Source organism: Dermacentor albipictus, chromosome 3 (assembly GCF_038994185.2).
Source record: "Dermacentor albipictus isolate Rhodes 1998 colony chromosome 3, USDA_Dalb.pri_finalv2, whole genome shotgun sequence".
Lineage (NCBI taxonomy): Eukaryota > Metazoa > Arthropoda > Arachnida > Ixodida > Ixodidae > Dermacentor > Dermacentor albipictus.
In genome coordinates, this window is record NC_091823.1 from 160,476,132 (window position 1) to 160,491,721 (window position 15,590).

The window sequence follows — 15,590 nt, forward strand, 5'->3', positions numbered from 1 at the left end:
TATGAATGTGATTGCGCACGAGTATCTTCAGATGCTGTAGATCTGTCTAGGTACGAAGGCAGAATGCTACTTGAAAGTAAGGCATTTGTTTTCTTAAAAGGCAAGACATACCTTCCTTTTTACTCAGGTTTGGGGCGACCGCCTTGCGGTTTCATACTGTAGGATCGACGGGTATCTTCGCGCAATATCTATGGATACATGAACAAAGGTGTTAAGCTGCTTGAATGAAAAGAGCAGAGAACGGGTTGGTATTACGCATGCTGCTGACGAAGTCAGTGCACCTTTGTGCTGCACAAAAGGATGTCATATAGAAAACCTGAACATATAATGTCGGCTCAGAGGCATCTGCAAATCACACTGATCATTTATTGGAATGGAAGTCTTATGTCTAAACGAATTATTTCGATTTGCTTAATTTTATTGGAATTCGCCGCTGAGCAGGTGTCAATTCGTTTGTGGCAGTTCTTGGCCAATTCTTCAGAATGGATATGTTCCACCATGGTTCCTACATAAAACCTGAACTTACAATGTTGGTGCACAGATATCTCTGAAGCTCACCGATCTTTATTCGAACAGTGACTAATAATTGGTTGATCCTTTAATTTTTTCAGCCATTGGATGTTTGCCACTAGGTGTTTATGGGCTTGTCCCAAAGGGACGCAAGAGGCACAGAATCCCTAAATGCTGCTATAAATGCACCGTAGGTCTCTACGCATACCCCTGCCATCGCCCTTCTCTCAACAAGCGTCATGCATCACCTTCGTTTTTGACATCGCTGCCTGCACGTCTCCCACTGTGCGTCCACCTGATTTGGAGTCTGCTTTCGGAATAGCATGTGTGCAATGTAATGTTTTAACATAAAACCAAGAATAGTATTAATCTGTCTCCTTTATCTACAGAGATGTATGCCCTTTTGTTTATTGAAGGCACATTAAATCTCCACTTTTGCCATTGTTCACACTGTCACGTGGTAGTGAGTGTGAAGAACACAGCAGCAAAACTATAAATGGCGAAACTGAATCTTCATTGGGCCATCTTGTTCCCTCAAAAGCAAGTTCCACCTAATTAAAGCACAACAACAGCGGTGAACAGAGTCGGCGATTGTCAAAATCTAATCAACGGGTCAAGCGCGTCGGCTTTTATACAGCAGTGGTGAAATGTTCCAGAGTAATCGCTGGAACCCGCGTGTCTCCCACAAAATTCTACACTATTCGCATGACGCACACATGCAATGTTATTACACAAGGTTCGGTGACAGACAGCATATGGAACCGTTGATAACATTCCAGAAACTTCCGATACATGCAGGCGCGTCTTGCTCTGTGCGACAACATTTGTTAGGTGGTGAAACATGTCGCCCAATAAGAATGAATAAGTACACGTGTCAATATCTCCCTTTCAAAAAGCATCGAGCCGACGCTCCAAATAATCGAAAGCAATGAATAAAACACCCGTAGCAAAGAAACAACAAAATAAGGAAGTTCGTCAGCGTGCGTAAAGGGCTTCTTAACGGGCTCAATATGACAGTTTCAGATCGCGCTCAGCGCCGATGTGAATGCCAAATGGCTTCTCGCACGACCTCATAGTCTAGCTAGCCAATACGGCAGATCGTCCTGTAGGGTCCGAAATAGCGTCGCAATGGTTTCTCACAGAGTCCTCGTCGGCGTGTCGGGGTCCAAACCCAAACACGGTCGCCGGGCTGGAAGTCGACGAAGCGTCATCGGAGGTTGTAGTGTCGGCTTTCGGTACGCCGCTGGTTCTTGATCTGTAGGCGGGCGAGCTGTCGCACTTTTTCGGCGCGCTGGAGATAGAGGGCGACGTCAAGACTGTCTTCGTCGGTGACGTGCGGCAGCATGGCGTCAAGGGTCGTCAGCGGTTTCTTTCCGTAAGCTAGCTTGAACGGGATGATATGTGTTGTTTCTTGCACAGCCGTGTTGTAAGCGAAGGTTACGTACGGCCGGACGGCATCCCAGGTCCTGTGTTCGACGTCGACGTGCATTCCTAGCACGTCGGTGAGGGTCTTGTTCAGGCGCTCCACACGATCATTCGTCTGTGCGTGGTAGGCCGTTGTCCTCCAGTGCTTTGTCAGACTGTTCTGCAGAATGGCTGGGGTGGTCTCTGCTATAAAGGCTTTCCTCGGTCGGTAATGAGGACTTCTGGGGCGCCATGTCGCAGCAGGATGTTCTCGACGAAGAATTTTGCCACTTTGGTTGCGCTACCTTTCGGCAGAGCTTTCGTTTCAGCGAAGTGGGTGACGTAGTCCGTCGCCACGACGATCCACTTATTCCCGGTTGTTGACACCGGCAAGGATCCCAACAAGTCCGTCACGATCGGCTGTAGTTATCTCGCTGGCCTTGCAGGTGGTGTCTTGCGTCGCTGACAGCCTCGAAACGCATTGACGTAACTGGTGACGTCGGCGATCAGGCGCGGCCGGTAATACCTTTCCTGTATCCTCGACAGCGTCCGGGAGAATCCGTGCTGCCCAGCGGTCGCATCGTCATGCAGGGCGTGCAGTACTTCTGGGCGCATCGCTAAGGGAACAAGAAGAAGGTAGTTGGCGCGGACTGGTGATAAGTTCTTCGTTCTCGCTTCAAAACAACCTACTAGTAAAGAAAACAATTCCCGCTTCAATGCCCTAGGGACAATGTCGGTGTGACCTAACAAATACTCGACGAGGCTTTTTAGCTCCGCGTCTGCTCGTTGTTTTTTCAGCGAAGTCTGCCGTGCTTATTGTTGCAAGAAAGGCGTCGTCATTCTCGTCATCGTGCGGCGGCAGGTCAATAGGGGCGTGTGATAGGCAATCGGCATCAGTGTTTTTCGTGCGGACTTGTAGGTTGCAGTGATGTCGTATGCTTCTAGGCTGAGGCTCCACCATGCCAGCCGTCCTGGAGATTCCTTTATGGCCTGCAATATAGGTAAGGGCGAAACTTTATGTAGCCCAAATGATGGGGAGGCATTCCTTTTCGGTCATAGAATAAATTGCTTTCTGGTTTTGACAGCGAGCGGCTAGCGTAAGCTATCACCCGTTTAAATCTGTATTTCCTCTCGGCTAGAACATTACCGAGGCGTAGGCTACTGGCGTGAGTATGAATTTGTGTATCGGCGTACTCGTCGAAGAGCGCAAATACCGGTGGCGACTACATGCATCGTTTGAGTTCTTCAAATGTGTCGGCCTGCGGCGTTTCCCACTTGAACTCGACGTCACATTTAGTTAGATGCGTCAACGCCTCAGCGATGAGTCAGAAGTCCTAGACAAAGTGCCTGTAGTAGGCGCACATGCCTAGGAATTGATGAACTGCCTTCTTATCGATGGGCTGCAGGAACTTTGTGATGGGCGCTGTATTCTGTGGGTCGGGGCGGACTCCAGATTTGCTGATGACGTGGTCCAGGAACAGAAGCTCATTGTAAGAGAAGCGGCACTTTTGCGGCTTCAGAGGGAGCCATGATGACTTCTTGGCCTCTAGTACTGTCGCAAGCCGCCTAAGGTGACCGTTCAAATTTCTGGCTAAAACGAGGACATCATCCACGTAAACAAGATAGGTTTGCCACTTCAACCCTGCTAACATCATGTCTATGACGTGCTGGAGCACTGCAGGCGCCCAGCACAGTCCGAATGGCATAATCTTGAAATCGCAGAGGCCGTCTGGCGAGACGAAGGCGGTCTTTTCGCGCGCTCTCTCGTCGACATCTATTTGGCAGTAGCATAGACGCAAAAACGTAGGCTTTCGTCCTTTTTCTTCACTAGGACAAGAGGAGATGCCCACGGGCTTTTAGACGGCTGGATGAAGTCGTCACGCAGGATTTCGTCGACTTGATGTTTTATAGCTTCACGTTCTCGCGTCTAAACACAGTAAGGGCTCTGGCGGAGTGCTCGAGCGCGCTCTTTGGTTATTATGCGATGTTTTGCGACTGGTGTTCGTCGAATCCTCGATGACGTGGAGTCTGTATCGTCTAAGCAGACTTCTGATCTGCTCCTGCTTGATCATGGTGAGACTTAGACTTATGACGAAGTGTGGTTCGGGAACCATGGTCGTCGGGGTAGATGCGGCAGAGTCTGAGAAGACAAACGCATTGCTGGTTTCTAGAATTTCCGTGATATATGCGATCGTCATGCTCCTTTTGGTGTCCTTGAACTGCTGGCTGACGTTCGTCCGCAACACTTTCGTTTTTTCTCCGTGAAGTCGAGCGATCCCTCTTGCGACACAAACTTTGCGGTCGTATAGTAGGCGTTCGTCACCCTCGATGACGCCGATGGCAATAACAATTCTTGAGCGGGACGGGATGCTGACTTGATCTTGGAGCACATTCAAGGCGTGGTGACAACGACAGCTCTCCGGCAGCATCGCTTGGTCTTCTGCCAGCGTTATCGACTTCGAGTTCAGGTCGATGATTGCACCGCGTTGGTTCAGGAAATCCATGCCGACAATGACGTCTCGTGAACACTGTTGGAAGATAACGAAGGTGGCAAGGTAGGTCTGGTTCTGAACTGTAATTCTTGCTGTGCAGATTCTAGTCGGCGTTATTAGGTGTCCTTCAGCGGTCCGAATTTGAGGGCCTTCCCATGCTGGCTTAACCTTCTTCAAGTGGGTGGCAATGGGTGCACTTATGACTGAGTAGTCGGCTCCTGTGTCTACTAAGATTTTGACTGCGTGGCCGCCGAGAAGCACGTCGAGAACGGTGGCTCTTTGTTTTGCGTTGTAGTTAAGTGTTGGCGTCGGATTACGACTGCGTCGCGTTTGCGCCTCCATCAGTTTCTGCGTTTAGTTTTCTGGATATGGACTAATGGAGCAGGCCCGGGCTGGGCTAGTGTATGGTCGTCGTTCAGCGACAGGTAGCGGCTTGGTGACGGTGAACTGGACGGTCGCCCAGGGCTCCACTTAGTAGCAGCGAGGTAGTGAGCGATATCGCGCGGTCGTTCGCCAAGCTGTGCTCGGGGCGGGTTAACGGCGAACCCTCGCGGTCCCATCTCCCGGTATGGGCATCACCGGTAAGCATGACCCATTTTTCCGCAGTGGTTGCAGAGCGGACGGTGGTCAGGAGCGCACCAGATGTCTCTCTTCCTCCCGTAGGTTCGCTGGACGAAGGGTGGTCGAGCTGGCGGTGGTGGCGGTTGACGGCACCACCGCCACTCTAACTGCATCGTTACAGCGCCCTGGTGCGGGAGCGGAGGGTTAATTTGATGGCGGGCGCCGGCGGCGTAGGCCATCTCTTCAGGCTGGACCTGTGACGATTCCGGTTGCCTTCGGGAAGTTCCAGTGACCACTGGATTTCTTCTCTCACGACGTCAGCGATCGAAGCAACCTGGAGCTGGGATCTTGGGAACACCCTCTGGAGTTCCTCTCGCACGACCGTTCTGATGGTGAAAAGCAATAGGGTGAGCTCTGGGAGGCGACGAGAGTAGGCCCAACTCTGTCAACAACGAGCGTAGGCCCAACAGAATGGCCTCGAACCTCAATACCTCGGTTGTAGAAGGCATGGAAATCAATCCGGAGGAAGCGGAGTGCTCATATGGATCGAAGTCGGGAGCACGAAGAAGCATGCCGAGCGGTCCGATTCTAACGCGCCCACTTAAGAAAAAGCAAGGGATAAGTGTTCGCGCCCGCGCTGCCGCCCCACACAAAGTATTGAGATGAGTCGTGGAAGCTTCCAGTATCCCGAACTTTCCTAGGGATCACTTTGAGACCATTATTCGGCCTCCTGGAGGGTTGAATGTTAAGAAGAGAGACCTTATCATAGTCAAGCAGACAGGCTATTGTATGCAACCTTCAAAAGTGATGTGTCGCAAAAATTGAATATATTCAGAGGGGTACCGCGAGGATGAGTACTTGGGCCATTATTATTTGATTTATACATAAATGACCCAGTTGAAGTGCCAAATTACAAGAGTTTAATTTTGTATGCTTATTCTGCTAACGTCTTTTCCGTCGCCAAAACACTTTCGCATATACAGCAGTTAGCCAATCAGTACTTAAATGCATTATCCATTTGGCTATGTAAGAACAAACAACAATTAAATGTAAATAAAACAAGATATATTACTTTCGGGCCAGAAATGAGCCTTTTAACGAACACATAATAACACTATTTAATGACAGTAAAGTATGGGAGGGAGAAGCCCAGAAAATTTTAGGTGTCTGGTTTCAGAAAGACCTATGTTTTAACACACATGTTGAAACGTTAACGGCGGAACTTTGTAAAGCTGTTGGTTGCCTCTTTAACCTTAGAAAGTTGCTGCCATTCTGGCTAATGAAGGTGCTCTATTACAGGCTATTTCATTCCAGATTATTATACTGGTTATTATGGAGTACCACAAGAAACCAGAATTTATCGAAAATTACTGTATTACAGAAACGGGTACTGCGAAATTTTGAAAACTATAATGGACAGCCGCAGGGCTTACGTACTCAATTGTTTCTTAAGCCTGAAATACTAAGCGTAACCCAGGTATATACATATAAAATGATAGAGCACATCAAAATCAATTATAGGAAATTGCTTCAATTAAACCTACACCACAGTATTGCATGAGATGGAACATCATAAGGACACCGAAAATTAGAGCTTATTATGTAGACAGCATATAAACTAAATTCCCATTTTGTTAAATCGAATAGAGCAGGAAATTAGCTTTAAATTAACACATCAATAAAAACATTTTATAGGGTGACGGCTAGAATATGGTGCTGCGTAAATTTGAGGTTTTCTTCTGTGTTATCATGAAAATTTTACTTCTATTTCATTTTTGTGCGTTTTGAATACATTAAGTTTATGCATGAATGCACTATATGTGAAAGAAAAGCTGTGTAAATAATTGTTTGAGTTATTTTGAGCGAAAATTATGGTTCTCGGTATTTTTATGTATCAGAGTGCATTTACGCCGTACCTGTGCATATTGCTTTACATTTGTAAATTTCCGCTATTATATTTACTCTCTTTATTAACATTACTACTTTGTAGCTAATTGTACAATTTGTGTCTATATGTACCATCAAATATCATCACATTTCATTTCTTGTATATGCGCTTTCTCCATTTGAAATGCTCATCTGGAGCAAGAGCCCTTGTCAGGCTATATGCCTTGATCTCTGGCATCATTTTCTTTTGCATATTGAAAGAAAGAATAAACTTCCTCGAAATGCGTGCCTAGTGCTTGCGTCATTGTACAGATCAGGTCGCAGCCATCTGGCTGAATAAACGTGTGGCGTAGTGCGTGCGTCTCTGGGCAGGTGACGGCGCAGCCAGTTGGGAGGAGGTGGCGCCCTTCATGAGTGTTTAAAATGAACGCATAAGGTAAAAGCAATATTGTCCAATGGCACGTCGCTGAGCGCTCCCTGGAGTTATGAATTCCTCGCGCGCATGCGAGCGTGTTGCAACGCTTCTCGCGTTATCATTTGGTCTTACCGAGGCACAATTAGAACGCAGGCGAAAGCTTGTGCGGACAAGGAAGGAGCTTAAATATAAATTTCAGAAAAGCGACTATAATGCTTCCGCATTCCCACACGTAAGCAGTCTTAAGAGTCTGCCGAATTTTTATTACATCCATAATTTGCGAAGAGTGTAACAGAGGGTCCCTGGCTAATGTATGCGGCCGACATACTGGTACTAGCGGACGACGCAAAAAATTTGCAGAGACTTCCGAATATGTGTTGCAGTTTAGTGACAAATAGTGCTCTAATTCAGCACCCAGAAGTCCGTAGTTCTGATGCTTATTCAAGGGACGAGCTCGGACGTGATGTCGATTCAACAGCAAGACATACGCATAATCAAGCAATGTAGATTGGCGCATACCTTGATGTATACATAAACGCAGCAAACTCTAGCGTCCCCTAAGACAGTCAGACAGAAGAATGAAGGGGAAGCGGGAGGATGCAATAATGAAAAAAACAGCACTTTGGGCTGCAATATATATGAGGTAGTGCGAGGAATATGGAAGGGGGCATTGGTGCCAGCGCCAGCTTTCGCAAATGACATTCGGTGCTTAAAAAAATCAGGTGTATCGGAATTCGAGGCTGACCAGAGGTCGGTAGGCCAGCGGGCCTTGGGGCCTTTAGGACAAATGCAAATTAGGTAGTGCGCGGACAAATTGGTTGGGCCTCCTTGAAGTCAGAGGGGCACATAGCGAAAGCAGTTTCGAAGGAAGTCTCAGGAACATATGAAAATGAACGGGTGGCTAAAGCGCATAAATATGTGTGCCTCAAAGGCGTGGACTCAAAATGGACGAAGAGCTCAAGAAAGTTGGCAACCAGGTACAGGGTGATTGAAAGCATAATTGGCGACCAGGAATAATAAAGAAAGTGTGGAAAAAACAGTGACAGTAAATCAGGCGCTGAGGACGGAAACAAAGATAACCTTGTGATTTACTAGAATTGCAAGAAAGGAACGAGAAAGGAAAATCTATGATATAACACAAAGGCCGTATCATGCTATTTGAGGGCCGAGCTGGTTGCCAAAGAATAAAAACATACCGGAGCAAATATTGGGAACAAGATTACGCTTGAGTATGCTTCAGCACTCATCACCAAGCACATCCAGCACATGCAAGCACGACCAAGCGCATCCTGCTGGAATGCAAAAGTAAACCCATGTGAAATGCCTACCTTCCAAAAGCGCTGCGGTTTAAAGCGGATGGAAGTATTCACTGCTCAGGACTGGAGATAAACAGGCGACGCGCGGAGTATTGGTGAAAAATGAAGGGAATAAATTATGAGAACTGGATCTTTTACAGGCATAACGAACTTTAAGGAAAATTTAAGATTTAAGGAAGATTTAAGGAAGAGAGAAAATGTTAAAGACAAAGAAAAAACGATAGGCTGATAAATCTCTACAGCTTACTTGATTAGCGTTAGTAGGCTAGGTGACTATTTGTCACCGCCCCGTTTCGAAGAGGATCCGAACACATCATCATCACTTTCATTATTATCGTCGTCATCAGCAGTGACAGGGTTCATCTCTGCAATATACCGCATTATTTTGTGCCGTCTGAATTTAGAGTTTATCGATGGGAGGCCGGAGCGATGGGAGGCTTGAGAACGGGCTTACCTGCGATTAATACGTTTCAGAGAACTTGAACGTAAGGAGGCGCGTCCTTTAGAATCAAAGTGGCGTGTGAACTACAGCACTGGTATTGTTTATGAAACATGCACACACAAAAGGCGCACACAAACACATACGCAGGCCGTGCACACATACACACACACGGCCGCTTGCTCACACCAGCCTATTAATGTTGTGAAAAACACCAGAAGCGATCAAAAACGCTATGTATGCGTTTTGCTGCTCTGGGAGAATTAGATAATTCTATAAAACGCAGGGCGTAGTAAGTGTGATGAGGTTCTTTCATTTAATTTTTCGTTGCAGAGGCACAGTCTCGGCGCATGAAGTGGCGAAGTCGTTCGTTACCGCACTGCAACCCATAAATAAAGAATATCCAGCACAAAGAGAAACAAAGTCTATTAACTAATAAACCACACACACACATACGAAAAATTAAATCTCCAAAGAAAGTGTCAAAGTGAAAAAGGGCCTACCGTTTCATGTTCTCCAGTGGAGCTGTGAGATGAACTCAAGGTGGCGACGGAGGCCGCCCTCGAAGCGTAAAAGCGGTGCTCAAGGCAGGCACTGTTGAGGAAAAATACTGGTCTCCCGCAGGCGAACAACTCGGATCCAGTAATGCAGGAGTAAGTCCGGTTGCGACATTTTGAACACGGGCGGGTGGCCTTGGCACGGTAGAGTTCTCGACGCCGGACATCAAGTCCAATGGCTTCACCTCTGCTCCCGGTGCATCGGCTTCAATTTCCCGACGTCGCTCGGCATCTTCCTGCGTACAATTATGAGAACGCGGTTCATAAGAACGCCGTAAAACGCTCCTAGAAGGTCGCCCTGGCCCAGTATAAGGCACGAAACATGCGCCTGATGACTTCACTCCTGCCCCTGGAGCACTGGCGAACTCCTTCCTCCGCACGGGCTTTTTTCCACGCATCAGCGGCTTCTTCTTTTCTCTCTGCTCGCTTGTTGTTGCTGCTGTTCGAATTCTTTCTAGTCTTGTCTTGTCTTGTGTCCCAGACAGTGGCGCATACCCACTATGGGGGATTGGCCAAGAAGCAGGCGGTTTTCCGTAAGCTTAGAAGTATAGAGAAACTAGATTTGGATAGTGGAGCGTGGAACGATAGAACTGTAATTTAGACTTGCAACAAAAATATTGTTGAGAATTCTGACAAAATAATTTAACGTAAAGAAATGAAATAATAGAAACTATGGATTATTGTAGAAAATCAGCAATGTACTCTTTTTGTCTCTCTAATAAAATTGTAAACTACAAGAAAAGCATCCCTGTGACTGGATCCCCGTGAAGTCACCCCAAACGAAAGAATGCTTGGCGAGGTTAGCGATATGCCAAGTTTGGCAAATGAGTATTATATTTTTCTTTGCCTTAGCAAGCGGCGGCATGAGAGAAAATATTGTTGGATAGTTTCAGGTGCACTGCAAAAAGAATATAGAGGGGACATAGCGAGACCAGACCTGTGTAAGTAAATATTTAGAGGAGGTATACGACATCTCAATTTTGTAAAAGATACTCCCAATTGCCCTGAAGGACACCAATTAATATTCCATGGGGAGTCAAGATTGTGGAATTCAGAACACGGTGCTAGCATGGATATTGCAGAATTTTGAGATATAACGAAATTTCTGTACCTAGCAGCGATGATATAAGCTGATGCCGGCAAAACAGATATGATAGGGCCGGGCCGTTCAGGGATGCTCGTGCAAGTGAATCGGCCATTTCATTCAAGTGGAACCCATGATGTCCCGGTACATAAAGCAAACATACTTTTCGTAAGTACGGAGGTACCATTGAACGAAATGTTCTTGAATTGCTGAATTTAAGGATGCAGTTAGTGCTGTGCATACAGATAGAAAGTCGGTCACGATAACAGCTGATGGGTCTTTTTGGGGGAGTTTTCGTAAGGCTAATATAATCGCTAATAATTCTGGCTGAAATATAGGTGTGAAGTCGGGAAGGCGAAGGGAGTAGGACCATTGAAGAGCTTCAGAGAAGATCCCCACTCCGGCCTTCTCATTGCAAACAGAAGCGTCAGTAGCTATTACGTTGTCAGTGGTTAGCGGGTATAGGTGGCCGTGTAAGATATTATTTAAATTTCGCCTTAGTAATAGTTTAGTATGATTAGGAAATATGTCCTAGAACTCAATTTTGAGGTCTGTAAAGGCATCATTTGAATGGTAAACCTGGCGTATGGACACATCCAATTTTTGTAACTGTGCTTGTACGAATACTATTTGAGGACTTTGGAATCTCGACCACGATACCTGGAAAAACTCAGCAGGTTTAGTGATAAGAGCATATTGCGTACGTCTTTTGAAATAGTCATAAATCTTTAGAAATGTCTGAACCGTAAGTATGCGGAATCTGCAATCTAGGGTGGGTATATGAGCTTCCTGATATAAAACAGCGTTGGCAACAAATCTGGGTAGCCCAAGGCATGACCGTAGAGCTGCTCTTTCTAAAAGTATGAGAGGTTTACTTTTGTAGGCGGGGCCACCGAAAAATATCACGCAGCCGAATTCTAATATGGGCCGAACATACATATTGTATATCATCAGTAAGGTATCCCTGCGTAGTCCAGAGTGACGGTGGCTGAGCCGGCGGAGCGTAGGTACAGCTCGTTCTGCCTTTGTTTTAATATGTTCAATGTGACTGCGCCAGGTGAGTTTGCCATCGTAAATGACACCAAGGTACTTGACTTCGTCAACTTGAGGAGTGATTTCCTGTCGGTATTGTAAAGATATATGCACCTGTGCAGTTAATGGGAATACTAATACCGCACTTTTGCTAATATTTAACGACATGCATACCCCCTCTATATCCATGTCTCCAGCATTCCTAAGTAATTCTGCAACGACTGTTGTAGTGAATGTGTATTATTCGCGCCCGTAAAAAATGCGATATCGTCCGCGTGTACATAAACATGTACTTCCGGACGCAAAGGAGTTGTGCTTAGGAAAATGTGAAATAATTTAGGGGAAAGAACGGAACTTTGTGGTTCACCTCTTGTCTCCTTGTGTTTGGACGTCGAAATGCCGTGTTGGTAGCAAAAAAACTCTCTATCTCTTATAAATTCACAGATCCAAGCGTTTATATATTTTGGGAAATTCGTAGACAGAAGTTTATCGAATAGAATACAATGTTCTACAGAGTCGTATGCTTTTGATACATCTAGTGTCACCAAAGCTGCGTACTCTCGTTTGCGGCGAGCAAGTTTAACGCGCCTCTCGAAGTCTACATGGGCGCACCATATGGAGTGGCCGGGACGAAATCCAACCTGGCAAGGCCTGAGAAGGGTGTCATTCTGCATAAAATTTGTTATACGGCCGTGAAGAACTCTTTCTATTAATTTGACGACATTGGAAGTAAGATGAATTGGTCTTATGTGGTCTAAGTCAAGTCCAGCTGATTTTTTCGGTATTAGTGGAAAAATTTTAGCTACTCTCCACTCTCTTACAACCGATGCATTTTTGAGAGAGAAATTTATTATGTTTAAGAGGTCCTGAGGCGCATTATCAAATAAAGCTTTTAGCATTCCTGTTGTAATTCCATCTGGACCGGGCGCTGACGCTGGCAACGAACTGATAATGCGTTCCATCTCTGTCGCTGTTACTGTTTCAGAGTCGTCTGCCAAGGGAGGTTTCTTTAGGCCCAAGGGCAATTTATGTTTGAAATGTCGCGCAAGTCCTTGAGCAATTTTTTCAAGTGATTTCGATACTTCTTTTGTTGATAGAATTACAGAATCGACATTCACGGGCTCCGGTATAACTTTACGAGATCTAAGAAATAAAAACAGGGCCTTTTTATTGCAAGACTTCGAAAGGTATGTGTAGTGCTTGGAATCATAATACTCCTTAGCTTTTGAGAGTGTTCGTTTATATGTAGTAGCTATATATGTATAAGCAGCCCAGTGAACAGGACATTGGTTGAATAGAAGTTTCTTCCACGCTGCTTTTCTATTCCACCATGGATAGTATGATCCACCCTTAGTAGATTGCACAACAAATGGAGCTTTTTTCTATGACTGTTTTAGAATGGAACACAGGCTCATTGCTTTAATATCCCTCTCCATGCCCTCCTGAGCGTGTAAAGCTGATTCTAATGCATTTTTAAATTTTTCGTAATTAACAAAAGGGCGCACATTACTATCTAAACTAGCTAATGGGGTCAGCAGTTCAAAATATATAGGGAGTGATCACTGTTAGTTCCGGAGTCTACAGTCTTCCAGGAGGTGGCAGACATGCTCGAGGTCTAGGGCAGATCGCGACTGACCCCGTACGAAAGTATGTGCTCTAGAATTTAAGCAAGAGAACTGATTCGTTAAGACCCAATCCCAGAAGCGTTTGCCACAAGTGCCCGTTCGGAAACCTCACGATACATGATGAGAATTAAAATCTCCCACCAGTAGGATGTTCTTCTAGCTGCGTGCAATTGAGGTATCCAGATGGCGGATATCTTGCCCTCCAGCGGGGAAGTACGTGTTAATTATAGAATAAGGTGTGCAACCAGGGAGTGTTATATCCAGTGCTAAGATTTTACAGTCTGTGGACATTATCTGGTATGTTATAGTAGGTGTATGACATATTTTTGATGAGACAAACTAAACTAAACCACCGCCTCGAAATAGGCGATCCAATCGAAAACATCGGAAAGTTTTGAGGTGAAAAGCGTGACCAGCAACAAGCCAAGTTTCCCATAAAATAATAATATCTGGAGAATATTTAGAAATAAGATGTAATAAATCTGTTGCAGCAGAAAGCATGGAACGACAGTTCCACTGTATTACTGTTAAAGTTCCTATGGTGAATAAATCCGAACAGTAGAAACTGTTTGATCTAAAACGCTCTTTTTTAAGAAGTCCTTCTTTGTAGGAATCTCTCTGTCGTACTTTTTTGCCGTGGACTTGGTGGGAGAGCTAGGTTCTTTCCTCTGTCGGTGACCTTGTACGTTTAAGAGATCGGGGGTTCATATCTACCTCTTGATTTTCCATCCCATCTGTGTCAGAGGTTCATATAGAAGGTCGTGGCCTAGTACTGCACCAAGGTGGCGAATCCTGCTCTGGTGAGGGAGTGCGTTACCGGTTCTGGTCACCGGGATCAGGCCACACTCCAGGCCTGTTTATGTAAATTTATCAACACGCCGATTTTTTTTGTATTCCGCTGGAAAATTGCGCGGCATCGGGATTCGAACCACAGACCTCTTGCACGCGAGGCGGGTGTGCCGGGTTAGTTGGAGAAGTGTGGGAGAGGCCTTTGCCCTGCAGTGAGCGTAACCAGGCTGATGGTCATGATGATTACGATGTGTGAGAAAGACAGATTTAGTCGATTTTCTTAGAAGTTGATGGTTTTGATGACTCGTTATTTGTGGACGTCTGCGTGGTCGATATTTCATCATCATCATCATCATCATCATCATCATCATCATATGTACTTTATTTCTCGTCCGAGCGATGGGAGACTGGGACTAAAAGCACGAAGGCCTGACAAGCGTCCCAGACCCGACGGTTACAACAGCGGATAAAATCAGTACAAATGAATACACATATAACGTACATATATATTTCGCACAAGAGATCGTAATTTCAGTAACAAAAATGATTACAATATTTGTTCATTAGAACCAGTAAGCCGCATAAACATTAGCACAAATTCTATCAGTATGTACTCTTTTTTTGGTCAAACATGCCAACACACAGATGCAAAAAAATGAAAATGTTAATAATTAGTGAAAGCAATGTCATTGGCGAGTAATAATGCATTAGGCTGTCTTTTGTAGGTGCTTTCTGAAGCACTAAAGCTTAACAGTTCTTCGCCCTTGTTAACTATTTCTGTCAACTTATATATGAAAGTTTGTTTGCCATAATTTGTTCTTGTTTTCGGTAAGTGTCTGGTATTCCGGCGCAGTGAATAACGAGGTATTTCATCCTTCTCTATTTTGGTGAATAATTTTTGTTTGTGTATGGTCATCAGAAGTTTATTATATGTTCTGTCTGCTCGAAGAATGGAGTAGCGTTGAAATAATGCAGCTGTTTCAAGGTCTACGAAACGGCTATGGTAATTGCAGTATATACGAAGGATTCGTTTCTGTAAAAGAATTAACTTGTTGTAGTATGTTTTTGAAGTTGTACCTCAAACCAGGACCCCGTAGCAAAGTTTAGAGTAAAGGAGAGTATTGTGTAACTGTTGTTTGAGCCAAAGTGGACTCAGATGGGTTATCCTGGTAATGATACCGACAAATTTAGAAAGGTCATTGCAGAGCATCCTTATATGCGAACTCCTAGATAAATGTTCGTCAAACCAAAGCCAAAGAATTTTTGTTCTTGGCCATGGTTAATTGCTGTACCATCGTAATTGATGTTAATGTCATTAGGTATGTTCTTGTTACGAGCCCTGATATTTCAATTGATGGACTCCGTGGTAGATCCGACACCGAATCCTCAATATTGGCTGTATTAGTTAGTTGAAGCCACAGAGCTAGTTGTGAGGACAGCACCTGAACAAGGGAGTTGGTGAGATTTGTCATGATGTGC

At 45.2% G+C, this 15,590-nt stretch overlaps 1 protein-coding gene across 4 annotated transcripts in view; it reads right to left on the reverse strand.

Moving 5' to 3' along the window:
- LOC139046746 (uncharacterized) overlaps window positions 1-14,365 on the reverse strand; it is a 201,448-nt gene extending 187,083 nt beyond the window's left edge. For 3 of the 4 annotated variants that reach the window (XM_070536234.1, XM_070536235.1, XM_070536233.1), the window contains exon 1: window positions 9,528-14,363. The gene's annotated coding sequence lies outside the window, so the exon portion shown is untranslated. Of the gene's footprint in view, window positions 1-9,527 lie in introns of all 4 variants that reach the window. The other variant, XM_070536236.1, reaches the window with a different exon arrangement.
- Between the last annotated feature and the right edge of the window lie 1,225 nt (window positions 14,366-15,590).